General features: G+C 42.2%; 1 protein-coding gene across 1 annotated transcript in view; it reads left to right on the forward strand.

The window, feature by feature from the left end:
- The window catches only part of LOC5576657 (G patch domain and KOW motifs-containing protein), a 117569-nt gene that overhangs the window by 79425 nt on the left and 22320 nt on the right, over window positions 1-15824 (forward strand). The window lies entirely within an intron of this gene.

A 15824-nucleotide genomic window follows, 5' to 3' on the forward strand; every position in this document is an offset into this window, starting at 1 on the left:
TAAGTTTAGAACGGATTTGAGATAATTAATTAAGAAGAATAAAAAAGAAACCTCTTCCAAACATTTCATCGCATGTACATCGCTATTTTTTGCATGCAATCCGCTCGCGTTCAAAAATATTTTCCCACAAAAATTTTATGACAAAATGCTACACCGTTTTATTCAATTACTTGCGACTTTTCTGTACCAGTTTGAGATCTTCTCAAGCAGTGTTTTATTTTGATTCGTACTTTATCTCTCAATATAACGGAGCGGTGTAAACAGTGGATAGATTTCGAAAGTCAAAAATATGACTCAAGTTGTTTTGTAAATCCGGAAATTAAACGTTTTAAAAGTAAAAACCGCGTAGGCTTAGAATTTTGTCTGCGGAATAAGATGAATCGATAATGTAAGTACGCATACTTTTCAGTAAGGTTGAATACTTTTTCGAGAATCACTGCTCATCCCTAACGAACGACATCTTCATTGGTGAAATTATTGTCAACCTCCCGTTTGGCCTTTTATGCTGCGATCTAATTTGTGCGGACACGAGAACATGGGGACTGGTATTGTAGTGGACCAACTGTAGACTCCAGAGTACAGATCTATCAACTGTGTGAAACATCACACCGCATCACGAAACGAAACGGTTATGCATTGCATTGTCTCTGAACGTGGAGCGGTTAGTTCATTATATTGCTAGCAAGGCCAAATAGCTAAAAATACTGTGGAATATCCAAGTACAAACATTGACGAATACGTTTATTTTAAAGTTAATATTTAGATTCTAGTGGGGAATCGAAGGGTTCCACCGTGTTCACTGTAATCGAATTCGCTGGATCCGGCAGGAGATTTTGAACTTTGTTTTGAACTACTGGAAGGGGCAAAAATAGCGTAGCGGTAAAGGTGTAGCTATTTAGAAATACTATGCTAAGTGTAGCGGGTTTTAACCTCTCCGGTCGCTGATATTTTCGGGTAGGAAATTTTCTCGATTTTTTTATCTTGATAGAACTACTTGTGACTTCCAAAATTCAAAAGTAAAATATTAGTTGCTTTGACACTATTAATTATAAGAAGTGTGTTGCTCGAAAAAACTGCCCTACGTTGAAAGAAGAGAATATCTTTGGTCTCTAGGGTCGCACTTATGAGCCCTATACTTCAGTGTTGTTGGTAACTAAACTATTTGTAAGTTCATAATTCGGCCAAATGCAGAGCTGTTACAACAGTCGTAGCGGATTTTTACCGTCAGACGCGAAACTCGCGAGTGAATGAAAAACTGTCACGAAAATCGCGGATTTGTCAAATCATGCCTTGAAAGTTACGTACAACAGACAGACAATTCAATTCATTAGTTTTGAATTACGCAATTCAATTTTGCAATAATTGTGATTCTGTATATTGGAAAAGCAGAGCTTCCAGCTCATAGTGTGGTCACCAAATTTCTATTTTGTACATTTTTCAATGTCAATCTTGGAAGTCTGAAACTGTAGAGCTGTTTCTGCCTTATTCTTAAATTATTGAATCCTAGTTCATTTAATTTCCTGGTGAAAGTCAAAAATCCTTAATGTGGCAATACTCTTATGATTTATCGAGCGTTTTACCATAATTAAACAAAGTTGTCGCTTCAGTATTTTTGAAACCAAACAGTTTAGAAAAATAAACACCGTGACCGTGGTCCTCATGTAAAGAACGAACGGAAATTTGTATTGAAATTTACTATTTCTTATGAGTGTGCTACTTTTCCCCGAACGTCGTTCCCCGGAACTCCAGTTCCCCGAATGTCCCGTTTCCCCCAATAGCCCATTTCCCCGAAATTGATGTTTGCACTCATACTAGTCATACCTACATACATTTCAGGGTAGTGAACGTACTGGTCATCTGATATACACCCTTCTTTATTTGATTCGCGGTTCTTACGAGTTTTACCGTCCTCAGCATTTTTGGCAACATGTGTATAGTCAAGAATGACCAAATACCTCTTTCTTTTGATTGCTTACCGTGCTTTCTAATTCACCATCCTGTCACTGAGGCATCTATTTGAACTGCAGCCACTTTTCGGGGAAACGGGTCATTCGGGGAACTGGCATTCGGGAAAAGTAGCACAATCTTTCTTATGCTTCTATTTGACAACATTTAATAATTAGGAGGTGTCCCAATTCGCATAAAGACGATTCGAATAAGGACGTTTCACATAGAGCAGTTTCATACAGGAACATGTAGCATTTTAAAGACGGTATATATTTCTCTTTATGCCAATCGTCCGCCCATATAATTACGCAAAACGTATTTATGTGAGACATCCCTCCACCTAATAATAAGCACAAGAAAATTATCACTAGAAGCTTTGTGTGGAATGTACAAAATTCTTTACATATAGAGAGCCATCTTGATCTTTTTACCGATTGTTAAAATATCCATAGTATAAACAATTCTTAAAATGTTACAAATTTAATTTAAAACTTTTTTTTACGCTTCCCGATTAAATGGCCTACAGGCACTAATGGAATAATTTATTATATTATCATCCTTATGACATGAAAAATCATGTAGACAAATGTAGGAAAATGAAATGGAGCCATTACCATAAAAACTGCTCTTAAATTACTAAATGACCAACATTACCTTACAAAACCAAAGACACATCTAAAAGATATAAAAACTGTGACAATTTTAATAATTCGTCCATATTATGCTTAGTTCGACTAAATACACGAATTTAGTACATTAAATTTATGAAAAAAAATTTCATTATGCGGATATGGTCAATTGCTTTCTCGATGTTGTCTTAACCAACCGATTTTTTTTATTCACTATAGATTTTTTTGAATTCTGACGTGTCACATCAGATCACCTTTCTGAGACTCTTAAAATTTACTACATGGCCATTAGGAGGCCACTGTTACCTGAGATAATTGATTAACTCTTTATAACATTCTGCAAACTTTGACCTCTTGCATGGCGTGCCGTACCATGGTCAATGTTTGATTCCATCCGAACAAGAGCAAAAATTTCATTTGGGTTTCCGCTACAAATAGTGGATAACCTGAGAACAAAATAACAAAAAGTCTCATCAAGAGTCCCATAGTTGAACTTTTATGTTTAACAAAAGATTCAAACATCTAAAAGAAAAAAAAAGAAAAAAATAATTATGTACATGATATTGCTTGAGGCACTTGGTACTTCGGTTTCGAACAAAATATTTGATTTACACATAGATTTATTTTTTTCTCCTCGTAGAAGCAATTGAATACTTTCAAATGGTGCATGCAGATCATCTCTATGTCTTTTTTTAATTCAATTCATCTATTTGTAACATTACTTTCATTAGTTGAACCACTAATGCAACACGACAGTAACTACTGTGGCAAACTAAGTTAAATCTTTGAGGAAACTTATTTTTAATACGACATTTGGATTACGTTAAGCTGATATTTTGCAAATCGACTGGACTAAAAGTATTCTTCTGGACGGAGAATAGCATATGTCGTTTTTTTTTATCTTAAACTACTGGTACTTCCACTACCATTGGAGCAGGAATCCTAGATTTGAATTTTTGAGTATATTTTTTGTCGCGGATTGGTGCCTTCAGCCACGGATCGAGTTTTGGTAGTCGCGATTTTCGCGGATAAGTTTTCGAAGTTTTTGTAACAGTCCTGCAAATGGCATTTGGCCAAACGACCCATTCGGTCAAATGAATTCGAAACTTGCAACCTTTCGAGTTATTAGGTCACCAAGTGGGTTAGTAGCTTAGTTAGTAAAGCACTCGTCTAGCATGCAAGAGTCGTGAGTTCGAATCCCACCTGAGCACGTGGATTTTGTTTTAATTTCACTGATACCATCTTTACCATAATTCAAAAAAAAAAAACATATCGTTTGGAATACCGATCAACTCAATACATGTGTCAATATAAAATCAAGATCTATCTTTTGTATGAAATGCTTTTGCATGAAATTCTCATATGTTTGTATAGGCCGTAACGCTTTCCCCCCCCCAGGACCTCTGCGAGTTGGGGAGTTGCCCAGGATGTGGTGAAGTTCGCAGTGGGCTCTGATGAACCTTCATAAAAACCACAAAAATCCGAATGCAACTCTGTCACAGCGACCGGTGCCGCTTAAAGTACCATAGCCCAAACTAACAGGAGTGCCAACCGGCACATCAGGATTGATACCAGTGAGATCCTGATTATGGCATACTGGTCGCGATACAAACGGACAAGGCATGGAATTACGAGTAGGAGTGCTTCGAGCACATTGGGACCAACGCCAGTACGGCCCCAATTATGTATACTGGCAGCGCACGACAAAGGACAAGTAACGGTATATGTACTGGATAATATGCTTTGAGGCTGACAGCGGCGACATTCTACTCCCTTAGTAGGGTCGGGTGACACTGGCCCGAAACGGCGAGTGGGTTAATGGCGCAGGCTGCCCCCGTCCCGTAAAACCGTGGCAGGCCTTAGAGTACGTTCCAAATCCGTCGCCTGGTTGTTCCAACTGGGCGGGAGTAGGCTCAGATGCCATTACCTGACCTGCGCCGATCCGGCTCTGAACATAGTACCCCATAAAGGACTATGTCAACCCTAGCATGGCCTCCCTGCTTGCATAGATAACCATGGGATTATAAAGGCGACTATTCCAGCGGAGATGGATAGCGGCTCTTAGGGGGACCCATAAGAGATGATCAACCAAAACAAACAACTAGCGGAATGTGAAGGAGAGGCTTCTGGACCTATCAGTAACCGGCTAAGGTTCCCGCCAAGGAAGGAGGCGACCAACTTTATTGAAAACAGTGTGGGCAAAAGCCTAGATACTGTGACGACGGCAGGCACTGGCCGCTCCAGTGCAACATGTGTGGTGACCGATGGCCCGGGACTAATCGAGGCCATGGATCGCAATAGGGAGTACCTCCCTAAAATGCAGGTAGCTGCTGAGCAACTTGATGTCATCATCGAGTATGTTAAGAGCAAAACAAATATCAGCAAAGACTTGAAAACAAGTCTACTGAAATTGCGACAATCAGTCCTAGCTGCAAAGCAGGACTACGAGAAAGCCAAGGAACAACTTGGCAAGGTAGAAGGCCAAAAAGACACTAGGTCGTGTCAGACCGAAGTGTTTTCCTTCACAGGCAACGCGAATATATCTGATGATATTATTCGATATGCGATGCGGAAGAGGGAAGCTTCCGGGGATGAATACGTGGCGAAAAGACGTATGGTTGCTAAGGGAAAAGTGACCTACGCGGCCGTCCTCCAGAGCGGAAAAGCTGGCACGAGCCAAGCACCGCGATCAAGAGGACATGGCAACAAAGGAGAGGCCAACACCAAGCCTAAGGCCAAGAAAGCCAAGAAAAAGGAGCCACGGGTTAACCGGAACCAGGCAGTGCATCCACAGGAACCACGGGCGCAAGGCAACAGCAACCCGTGGATACGAGTTGGAAATAAGAAAAAAACAGAGGAAATCGAAAACGGAGCCCAAGGAGAGCGCTAAACCGAAAACAGCGAAACGTAGGAATTTAGGCGAAGCCCTCGTTATCAAAACGGAGGAAGCAAAATACGCCGAGGTTCTGAAGGCGATGCGAAGCACAGAGAAGCTATCGCCATTGGGCGCAGACGTGCGAAGCATAAGGCGAACTAGGATTGGTGAAATGATCCTAGTCTTAAAGAAGGACGCCAAGGAAAAGGGTGCAGTCTATAAGCAACTGGCACAAGAAGTACTTGGTGACGAGGTTGATGTAAGATCCCTTACTGCTGAAGCGACTCTCCAGTGTAAAAATCTGGATGAGGTCACCGATGCAGCGGAGGTCTCGGCTGCCCTCAAAGAGCAGGGTGACATCGACGTAGCCAGTAAAGCCATCCACCTTAGAAAGGGCCCGCAGGGCACCCAGGTGGCGGCGATCAGGCTGCCGGTCGCAGAGGCCAACAAAGCGAAGAACTTGGGCATACTCAAGGTAGGCTGGTCGGTTTGCCGGCTGAGTATACAACAGCCTCCTGAAGTTTGCTTCAAGTGTTTCGGGAAGGGCCATAAGTCGTGGAATTGCAATGGTCCCGACAGAAGTAAGATGTGCAGAAAATGCGGCGCTGAAGGCCATAGGGCAAGCGATTGTAAGCAAATCGCTAAGTGCCTAATATGTGTCGACAGAGCAGACAACGGACACTTAACGGGCGGACCCAAATGTCCGGGCACAAGCGGAGTATCAAAGCAGCCAAAACGGAAGTTACACAGTTAAATTTAAACCACTGTGATGCAGCCCAGCAGCTGCTTTGGCAGTCAGTCTCGGAAACCAAGACTGACGTGGTGTTATTATCGGACCCATACCGCATACCAGCCAACAACGGGAACTGGGTGGCGGATAGGTCTCAACAGCTAGCAGCTATAGGGACGACAGGACGATACCCAATCCAAGAAGTAGTCTCTAGCTCAAATGACGGTTTTGCGATAGCAAAAATCAACGGCGTGTTCTATTGCAGTTGTTACGCGCCCCCAAGGTGGTCGATTGAGGAATTTTCCCACATGGTTGACAGGATGATGGCCGAACTAGCTAATCGGCAGCCAGTAGTGATAGCTGGCGACTTTAATGCATGGGCAGTGGAGTGGGGTAGCCGCTGCACCAATCAAAGAGGCCAGCTATTGTTGGAATCCCTGGCCGCACTAAATGTAGAGCTGGCAAATGTGGGTACAGTGAGTACCTTCCGCAGAAATGGTGCAGAATCGATCATCGACGTGACGTTTTGTAGTCCTAACCTTTTAGGTACCATGAACTGGCGCGTCGATGACGGTTATACTCATAGCGATCATCAATCGATTCGCTATAGTATAATACCAGGCGGGCAGAAGGCAGCGCGATGTAACTCGACCCAAGCCCGAGGATGGAAAACAGCGCGCTTCGACGGCGAAGTATTCACTGAAGCCCTGAGGCGCGAACGAAACACTCTGGACCTAAACGGTGAAGAGCTAGTTGCTGTGATATCACGAGCGTGTGATGCTTCCATGCCGAGAAAAGCCCCTCCTAGAGAGAACAGGCCGCCAGTGTATTGGTGGTGCGAATCAATTGCAAATCTTCGAGCAATCTGCCTTCGGGCTAGACGAAGAATGCAACGCGCACGCACAGAAGCACAAAGAGAGGAACGCGGTGCAGCATTCAGAGAGGCAAAGTTGGCTCTCAAAAAGGAAATCAAGAGTCGAAAACGGGCATGCTTTGAAAGTCTATGCGAGAGTGCCAATTCTAGTCCATGGGGTGACGCCTACAGAGTGGTAATGGCTAAGACCAAAGGAGCCATAGCGCCCCAAGAGAAATCGCCCGAGTTGCTGCGATCGATAATCGATGTACTCTTCCCGCACCATCCCATAAGCCCATGGCCCCCAGCGCCGTATGCGGCAGATGAAGGAGAAGAAGTGGCGAGAGTGACGAACGAAGAGCTGGCAGAAGTCGTGAAATCATTCGCGTCAAACAAGGCACCGGGACCTGATGGTATCCCGAATGTTGCCTTAAAAGCGGCAGTGAACACGGATCCGGACATGTTCAGAACCACGATGCAACGCTGCATTGATCAAGGAATCTTCCCGGATGTATGGAAGCGACAGAAATTGGTGCTACTACCAAAGGCGGGGAAACCACCAGGTGACCCGTCGGCGTATAGACCTATCTGTCTACTAGATACGACGGGCAAGTTATTGGAGAGGTTGATTCTCAACAGACTAGTACCGTATACGGAGAGTGCGGACGGCCTGTCCAACAACCAGTTTGGATTCAGAAAAGGTAAATCTACTCTGGACGCCATCCAGTCGGTCGTTCAAACAGCTGAGGTGGCAATCGAGCATAAAAGGAGCGGCATCCGTTACTGCGCGGTTGTCACTCTGGATGTGAAGAATGCGTTCAACAGCGCAAGCTGGGAAGCAATAGCACACGCGCTTCACCGCCTCAAGGTACCGGTGCAGTTGTGTAAGCTTCTAGAAAGCTATTTTGATGGTAGGATTCTACTGTATGACACAGAGGAGGGGCAGAAAAGTGTTCGAATTACCGCGGGAGTACCTCAAGGTTCAATCCTGGGCCCGCTGTTATGGAATGCGATGTACGATGACGTACTGAGGCTGCCCCTTCCGACGAGTGTTAAGATTGTTGGCTTCGCCGACGATATCACCCTAGTGGTCTATGGTGAATCGATGGAGGAAGTAGAGTTGACAGCAGCGCACTCTATTTCCCTGGTTGAGGAGTGGATGAAGTCTAGGAAACTAGGACTGGCCCGTCACAAGACTGAGGTGGTGGTGGTCAACAACCGCAGGTCCGAGCAACGGGCGCTTATCTCGGTAGGTGATTGCACCATAGAGTCCAAGCGATCCCTTAGACATCTTGGGGTAATGATCGATGACAAGCTGAGCTTCGCTAGCCACGTTGAATATGCCTGTAAAAGGGCATCTACGGCTATAGCGGCGCTTTCGAGGATGATGTCTAACAGCTCTGCTGTAATTGCCAGCAAACGCAAGCTGCTGGCAAGCGTGGCGCTATCCATACTAAGGTATGGACCCAGACAACCAGAAATCGCATGAAAGTTCACGTTCCAACTCGTTTATTCATACTAATTACATCAAATCCGCAAAACACCGTGGATAAACTCGTCAGATTGATGACCTTCCTCGCATAAAACACTTTTTTTATGAGTTCACTTGTACATTTTGTTTCGTCTCGTACACTCGTACAAACAAAATCGGATCACTCCGTAGCAGCTGTCAAATCAACATTTGTTATCATAAGTTAAGTCGGATAAGATCACAGGTTAGTTCGGTAGAAAATTTATACACTCGCATTGTATGTTATTATTCATCACATAATGTATGCACGCATATCGCCTCCACTTTTGTACGTAGAAGGCCTTTTCGCGACATCTTATAAGTGAAATGTTGCACATACAAAGCCTCCAGGTGATTTCGTTATACGTACATTTTGGTTGTCTGGGGAGGACCAATCTGGTCAAAAGCGCTTAGAACGAACAGAAACCTAAAGCGGTTGGAAAGCACGTACAGGATAATGTGCTTAAGAGTAGCAAGTGCATACCGGACGGTATCTAAAGAGGCCGTGTGCATCATAGCCGGGATGACGCCCATCGGGCTCATCATCAAGGAAGATGTTCAATGCTTCAACCAAAGGGGTACCAGAGGAGTCCGCGACACGTGTAAAGAGGAAACGCTCAGAAGCTGGCAGCAGGAATGGGATAACTCCACTAAGGGTAGATGGACCCATCGACTAATACCAAATGTGTCAGATTGGTATGGTAGAAGCCATGGGGAAGTGAACTTCCACCTGACGCAGTTTCTGTCAGGACATGGTTGCTATAGACAGTACCTGCATAGGTTCGGGCACTCAGAATCTCCTGCGTGCCCCAATTGTGCTGGTGTAGAGGAAACAGCGGAGCATGTCGTGTTCGATTGCCCCCGTTTCATTGTTGTGAGAGGTCGCATGCTCACTACATGCGGAGGGGACACGTCCCCCGACAATATTATAGAGAGAATGTGTGCGGATGCCGAGTGCTGGAATGCAGTAACCACGGCTGTCACTCACATTATGTTAGAATTGCAGCGTCTATGGCGCGCCGACCAAGAGTTGGCTGCAGAGGATTAGCCCTGCCGAGGCTGGTCCCTTGTAACATTGTTTAAGTCGGCTAGGAGAAGCAGTTTGCCTAGGCTACTTCTGCTACACGTGTTGTGCTATATGCACTGGTCCCTTCCCGAAGAAATACCGTAAGGTGGTTCCGGGGAGATGAGGGTCTGAGTCCAAGGGTCATGTCGATGCACTGTTCACCACTTGAGCAATTCTAAATGAATTGCTCATGCACAGTGCATAGGCTGGTTTTAGCGGGTCGTCGTTGGTGCGTCATCCCCGCATTCCCTGAGTTATCTTCTCAGGGGATCTGTTTGCAGATTTCCCCCTTGTAAAAAACAAAAAAAAAAAGGCCGTAACGCTGCAATCTACCCTTACTTGAAGCGTGACGTAATAGTTTTTTATAGTAATAGTTTTAGTTTTTTTTACATGGGGGAAATCTGCAAACAGAGGCCTGATAAGGTAACTAAGGGATTGTCGGGAGTCCCGCACCCACGACGACCCACTAAAACAATCCCATGCACTCGCTGAATTGCTCAAGTGGTGTACATAGTGCACCGAAATTACCCTTGGCCTCAGACCCTTATCTCCTCGGAACCACCTTACGGTTTTTCTTCGGGGAAGGGCCAGTACATATACCACAACAAATGTAGCAAAAGTAACCTAGGTAAACTGCTTCTCCTAGCCCAGTGGTCACCAAATTGCGGCCCGCGGGCCGCATGCGGCCCTCGTAAAGGTTTTGTGCGGCCCGCGAAGCCATTTTGAATGTTAATGTGAAGTGGCCCGCGTGTTACATAAAAGAAATAATGAGGCTTATATTCTTTTAACTTTGCAACTATGTTTTCGAAAGTTGATCATTATTATATGAAAAATTTTCCTGTAGGATTTCATTAGGAATTTATGGAATATCGGCTGTATTTATCAGCTCAGGAATAATCAGTTAAGTGACAGAAGCTCCTATTCGATGCAAAGAGAGATCGTAGTAACCCGCGCGTAGATAAGGACGTCAAAAATTTTCGCTCGCGTTTTTTTTCTGCTCATTATGATAATTTAGTGAATTTAGGCCGATTGTGATTCGGAAAGTAAATAGTGGACGAAAAATTTTCTTTGTTCGGAAGTGTTTATCGCGGATGAGCGGATGGACTGAAGTTTGGTGCTGACTTCCCTGAAGATTACGAAGGCTCGCGTTTGCAGTTCCTTGGGGAGTTTGAATTTAGTATTGAAGTTAACGACAGAAGTGACTGAAATAATCAAGAAAGGTTCAGCTGCTGGTGCTGCAGTTTAAACTTCATCAGAAGGCTTCTGAAGCTGCACCAATGCCTTCAGATTGTGGAAGCTACTTAAGGAACTTGGTGAGAGATTTCCAATTAAAACTTTATTTCTTATATTAATAATTGTTTTGCATATTTGCACATTTATTTTAATTTATAGTTTCAATTTCTGTATAACGGGAAAGGGGCAAAATAAATTTTCATCTCATTTCAGAGAGCGAGTAAAGGCGCTTAAACCAAGGCTGTAAGGCCAGGACATGAGGAAGAAATGCCTATGTCCCAGCCCAGGAGAACAACAATGGAGTGTGCATCAACTTTCTTAGCCACGCCGCTCCCAACGATTTTACCTATAACCCTGAATCGAAACGGTTGGTACGGTTGTCCCCGTTTCTTCCTTTCTGAATTGAAAATGTTTTGGCTATCCGTTTATTTATGCGTGAATAACCTGATCGTCATGATTTTTATCAATCATCTTCAACCCTAAAATCTGCACAGTGGGCCTGGCCATTTTAATATTTGTATCATATCGTTGATATTCTGCAAATATTAATGCTGACAAGAAAATACCTGAATAAATTCAGGTATTTCCAGGATGCTTTTCAATATTGGCTGTGCAAGCGCTTAGATTAGATTAGATTAGATTAGAAGCTCCTATTCGATGCAAAAATGAGGTTTCTATGCTCACCTTTACTGACACTTTAAGATAACTCTTAAGTGACTCGTCCAAACAAAACAGGCCTCGCAGAATTCACTCTTTTTTATGGAATTTTCCTCCGTTGTGTTTTGTGTCGCGTCTACCTCGCTCATTTTTTATTGCCTCTCTGCTCAGTATATTTTCTATCTTTTACAGCAGACTAGTTTAGAGCATGCTTACAAACTCTGGTCATGCTGCGGAGTATTATCAAACCTAGGGATAACTAGAAATCTGTCTGAGACCGTATGTCTTTAATATATCTCGAATAAAAAAATCTTAGATAAGCCAAGAGTTTAAAATTAACTTCAAGTGCCCATAAATTTCCTCGCTTCGCGAAAAATCTGCCTATCGGTTTATTGATAAAATTTTAGTTCCTTTAAAGCAGTGTATTCTTCAAGGTTCATAAGTATTCAAATTTAAGGAAGGATTTCAGGGGGCCTAGATATATCTCCAACCCGTATTAATTAGGAGTCTGATTTTGTTTTTATGGGACCATACCATCTGTATTGTTTTGGTCAAGACCTTCTTTTACAAGAGATAACCGAAGGACCACAAAACTTATGTTAATAGAAAAAGATTCATATTTTTGCATTCTCATTGAAAATAAAAAAAAATCTCAAACACGTTGTGGCCCGCGCTATGTTTAGAAAACACCTAAGTGGCCCGCATAAGCATATAAGCTGAGGACCGCTGTCCTAGCCGACTAAGACGTAATATGTGGACAACACCAAGGGCCATATTTAACCCTACCACAGGCAGCTCCATTTTTTCACCACAAAAAAATTTCAAACAGCAATAACTTTTTTGTTTTTCTATGTTTTTGTACCATTTCTTCACAGCTCTTTTATTTTAAGAATCTGTGTCGATATTGATCATTGGTCATCTGGATCCGGAGATATTTCGAATTTCTGGGGGATCGACTATTTACTATAACCCACGTAAAAATCTTAGGCTATACTTTTTTTTCTCTTGTTTGGGTATTTGCTGTTCGAAACAATACCTCAATGAGAGTCTGTTGTGAAAAACTGAAGCCAAGTGGTGCAACCGTTTTGGAGTAATGAACATTTTTGTTTCTGGCACCAATTTAGTCGTATAAAAATCTTGAAAACTTGAAAAAACATTTTGTAATTTTCAGATTTCTTGACGACAACTCAACTGGTTTGTATGATTTTTTCAGAGAAGCTCCTCATAACCTGACATTGAAAAGTCCACATTTTAGGTTTTGGATAAACTGAATTAAAACGAAACAACGGCCAAAGAATTTTTATATGGGGAATGTCGGTCCCCCAAGGAACACCTGAACATCTTCAAAACCATATGACCTATGATTGACTCTCAAAATAGGAGAGAGTTCAGAGTTTGTGTAAAATTGGTGCAAAAATATCGAAGAACAAAAGTTATCGCTGTTTGAATATTTTATTGAGATAAAAAATAGATCTACCGATAGAAGGGTTAAAAAAGTAACCTTCAAAGACAGTGATCACCACAAAGCGGCCCGTGAAAAGACCTACAAACTGAATTTGAATATTAATCAACATATTTGAATTTGAATATTAATCAACATAGTGTAACTTGTTGATGACAGGGTTTATATTCAAATAATCTTGCAACTTTGTCAGCATAATCCCATGTTGGATAATTGCATAAATTCAGGGATGAATTGGTCGGTATTCCGACTACCATCAGTGCACCAGTATCCGCTCATGTTCCAGTAGCCCGCTCACACTGAAAAAATATAAGTTTGCACTAACTAAATTCGAAAACTATAGCCGCTATACTGTTCAAATCGACAAATTGAACCATACTGTGGATATTGTTTTGTGTATGTACTCAAATTATACCTCACTTTTTATGCTCGTGAGCGGGTTATTGGAACATGACCGGGTACTGGTACGTTGACGGTACATGATATTGGCCTTGTAAAGATATGTTAATCACTTCGACAAAATTTGTTCTTACGATGCTATATTGATACAGACCTCTTATCGTACAGATAAGTTCCAATATTACAGAAAATAATGCAAATATTCTGATATTTCGAATGCTTTGAGCTAGTTTCCTAGAAACCACTGAAACGTACTTGGTCCAGTCTGAATAATCACCGACCAATTGGAAATCTAAACTGTATAATATCAAGAAATCTCTAAAAAATGTATGTAAACCTAGATTTTACCCTGTTTAATTATCTCTGGATTGTTTTGGTTATGAAGTTCTTCAAACTCTAAAATCAGAGTTCATAGAAAAGAAAAACAATTGCAATTTCAATGAAAGTCGTTAAAAGAATCTAAATGAGTTTTGCAACCCTAGACATGCTTCAAAAGTATTAATGTGGCCCGCATTAACAATTAGGTAGAGGACCACTGTTCTAAGATATTTTCTTTTCCAGGGCTCAAGAGACTGTAAACAAAGAGCCGAAGTGTTCCAATTGGATTTTTTTTTTTTACTTTTTTTTACTTATTTTTTTTATTTGACAGACTTGATTCCAAATTTACTGTCAATGTCATTGCAATCGAACTGGAGACTTGTCAAGTGTTTTTATACGCACCCCAAAAATGGGTCGCGCAAAAGCTTATGCCATTCACGAAAGATAGTCTTCTGAAGTTGTATATTTTTTGTGTAAACATGTGCCGGTTCATGATATTTAATGTTTTGCTTGCAGTATGAGTATTACCCGATTTTAACGCTCAACGCTCCGTCATCGTAATCATCGTCATCATCGAAAATTCAAAAGCAGTTTTTCTGTTCAAAACTAAAAATTATTCGATGAAAATGTGTTCACTGTGTTTCGGTTGGAGATGAAAATACAGTGAACACATTTTCCTGTAATTTGTTTTTTGATTTTGAACGAAAAAACTGCTTTTGAAAATTCCGAAATCAATGACGGATCCTATCCCCCTTAAGACGATAATATCGATCGCTTAGAGCTGTGGAAAATCATGGACGACAACAGCTTTCCCGGGAGGCTCATTATGGACATTATCGATTTGAAAACGTGGCAGACCTGTACACCCGCCTGGAACGCGAGGCAGCGAAAGTTTGAACGGAAGTGCATCAACAGTGGAAGCCGCGCCTACACAAGAAGCTGCGGTAAAAATGATTCACACCCGCATCAAATGTACCATGCACAAAACGCTCATAAGGGCGGTAGTCCTCTACGTGCATGAAACGTGGACGATTCTCGAGAAGGACTTGCAAGCACTATGAGTCTTCGAACGCCGGGTGCTTAGGACGATATTTGGCGGTGTGTAGGAAAACGATGTGTGGTGCCGAAGGATAAACCACGAGCTCGCCCAACTCTACGGCGAACCCAGTATCTAGAAGGTGGCCTGGAAAGATACGATGGGCAGGGCATGTTGCAAGAATGCCAGACAGTAACCCTGCAAAGATGGTGTTCGCTTCGGATCCGGTTGGTACAAAAAGGCGTGGATCACAGCGAGCTAGGTGGGCGAATGATGGTGTGAATTTTGAGGTCAATTTTTACACCTCAGAAAAACTTCAAAATAACCTCATTTTTGCATCGCAGAGGAGTTTCTGTAGTCTGTTGATAATCTTTCTTGGACAAACCGATTCGAGTGAGAGTGCAACGAAATGCAAGGATTGTTTTTTCTGGTGCTTTCTTTATCTTTCACTGCTATGATCACCTTTACTCACACTTGGAAAGAACACTAGAGCGACCCGTCCAAACAAAACAGGCCTCGCAGAGTTGTGAAAGCAATCCTTTTTGATGGAATTTTCCTGTGTTATGCCGCATTTTCCTCACTTATTTTTCGTTGCCTCTCTGCTTAATATTTTTTCACTTCCTCACAAAAATAGCTTTGCCTCTGTCAACAAATTCTGATGATTTTGAGGAGTATTATCAAGCCTGATTATCACCACTAATCTCGCTGAACTTTTCTAAACGACGTAAGTAGCAATGAGAGATTCTCTTTTCTTTAGCTCTCATTTCATAATAACAGTGCAAAACTGAAATTTTTGGTAAGTTTATCATTATAGATCGAAAGACAATATGCTTTACTAGCTTTTCGTACAAAGAGTGCATCAGAGTATGTAAATGCGGCTTAGGTATTGATGAAAGATGAAGCAAACAAACAGTGCGCATCGTACCTTCGTGCTGTGCGTACACGAATTCTCTCTGCTCTTGGAAATTTTCTTAAAAACTACCTAAAGCAATAAAACAGTACTTTTCAGTGCTACAAAAACAGTACTTTTCAGTGCTAAAATTAAAAACGGTACTTTTCAGTGTTACTAAAACAGTACTTTTCAGTACTATTTTTTCTACTATTGATCC

This window comes from Aedes aegypti, chromosome 3 (genome assembly GCF_002204515.2).
Source record: "Aedes aegypti strain LVP_AGWG chromosome 3, AaegL5.0 Primary Assembly, whole genome shotgun sequence".
Classification (NCBI taxonomy): Eukaryota; Metazoa; Arthropoda; class Insecta; order Diptera; family Culicidae; genus Aedes; species Aedes aegypti.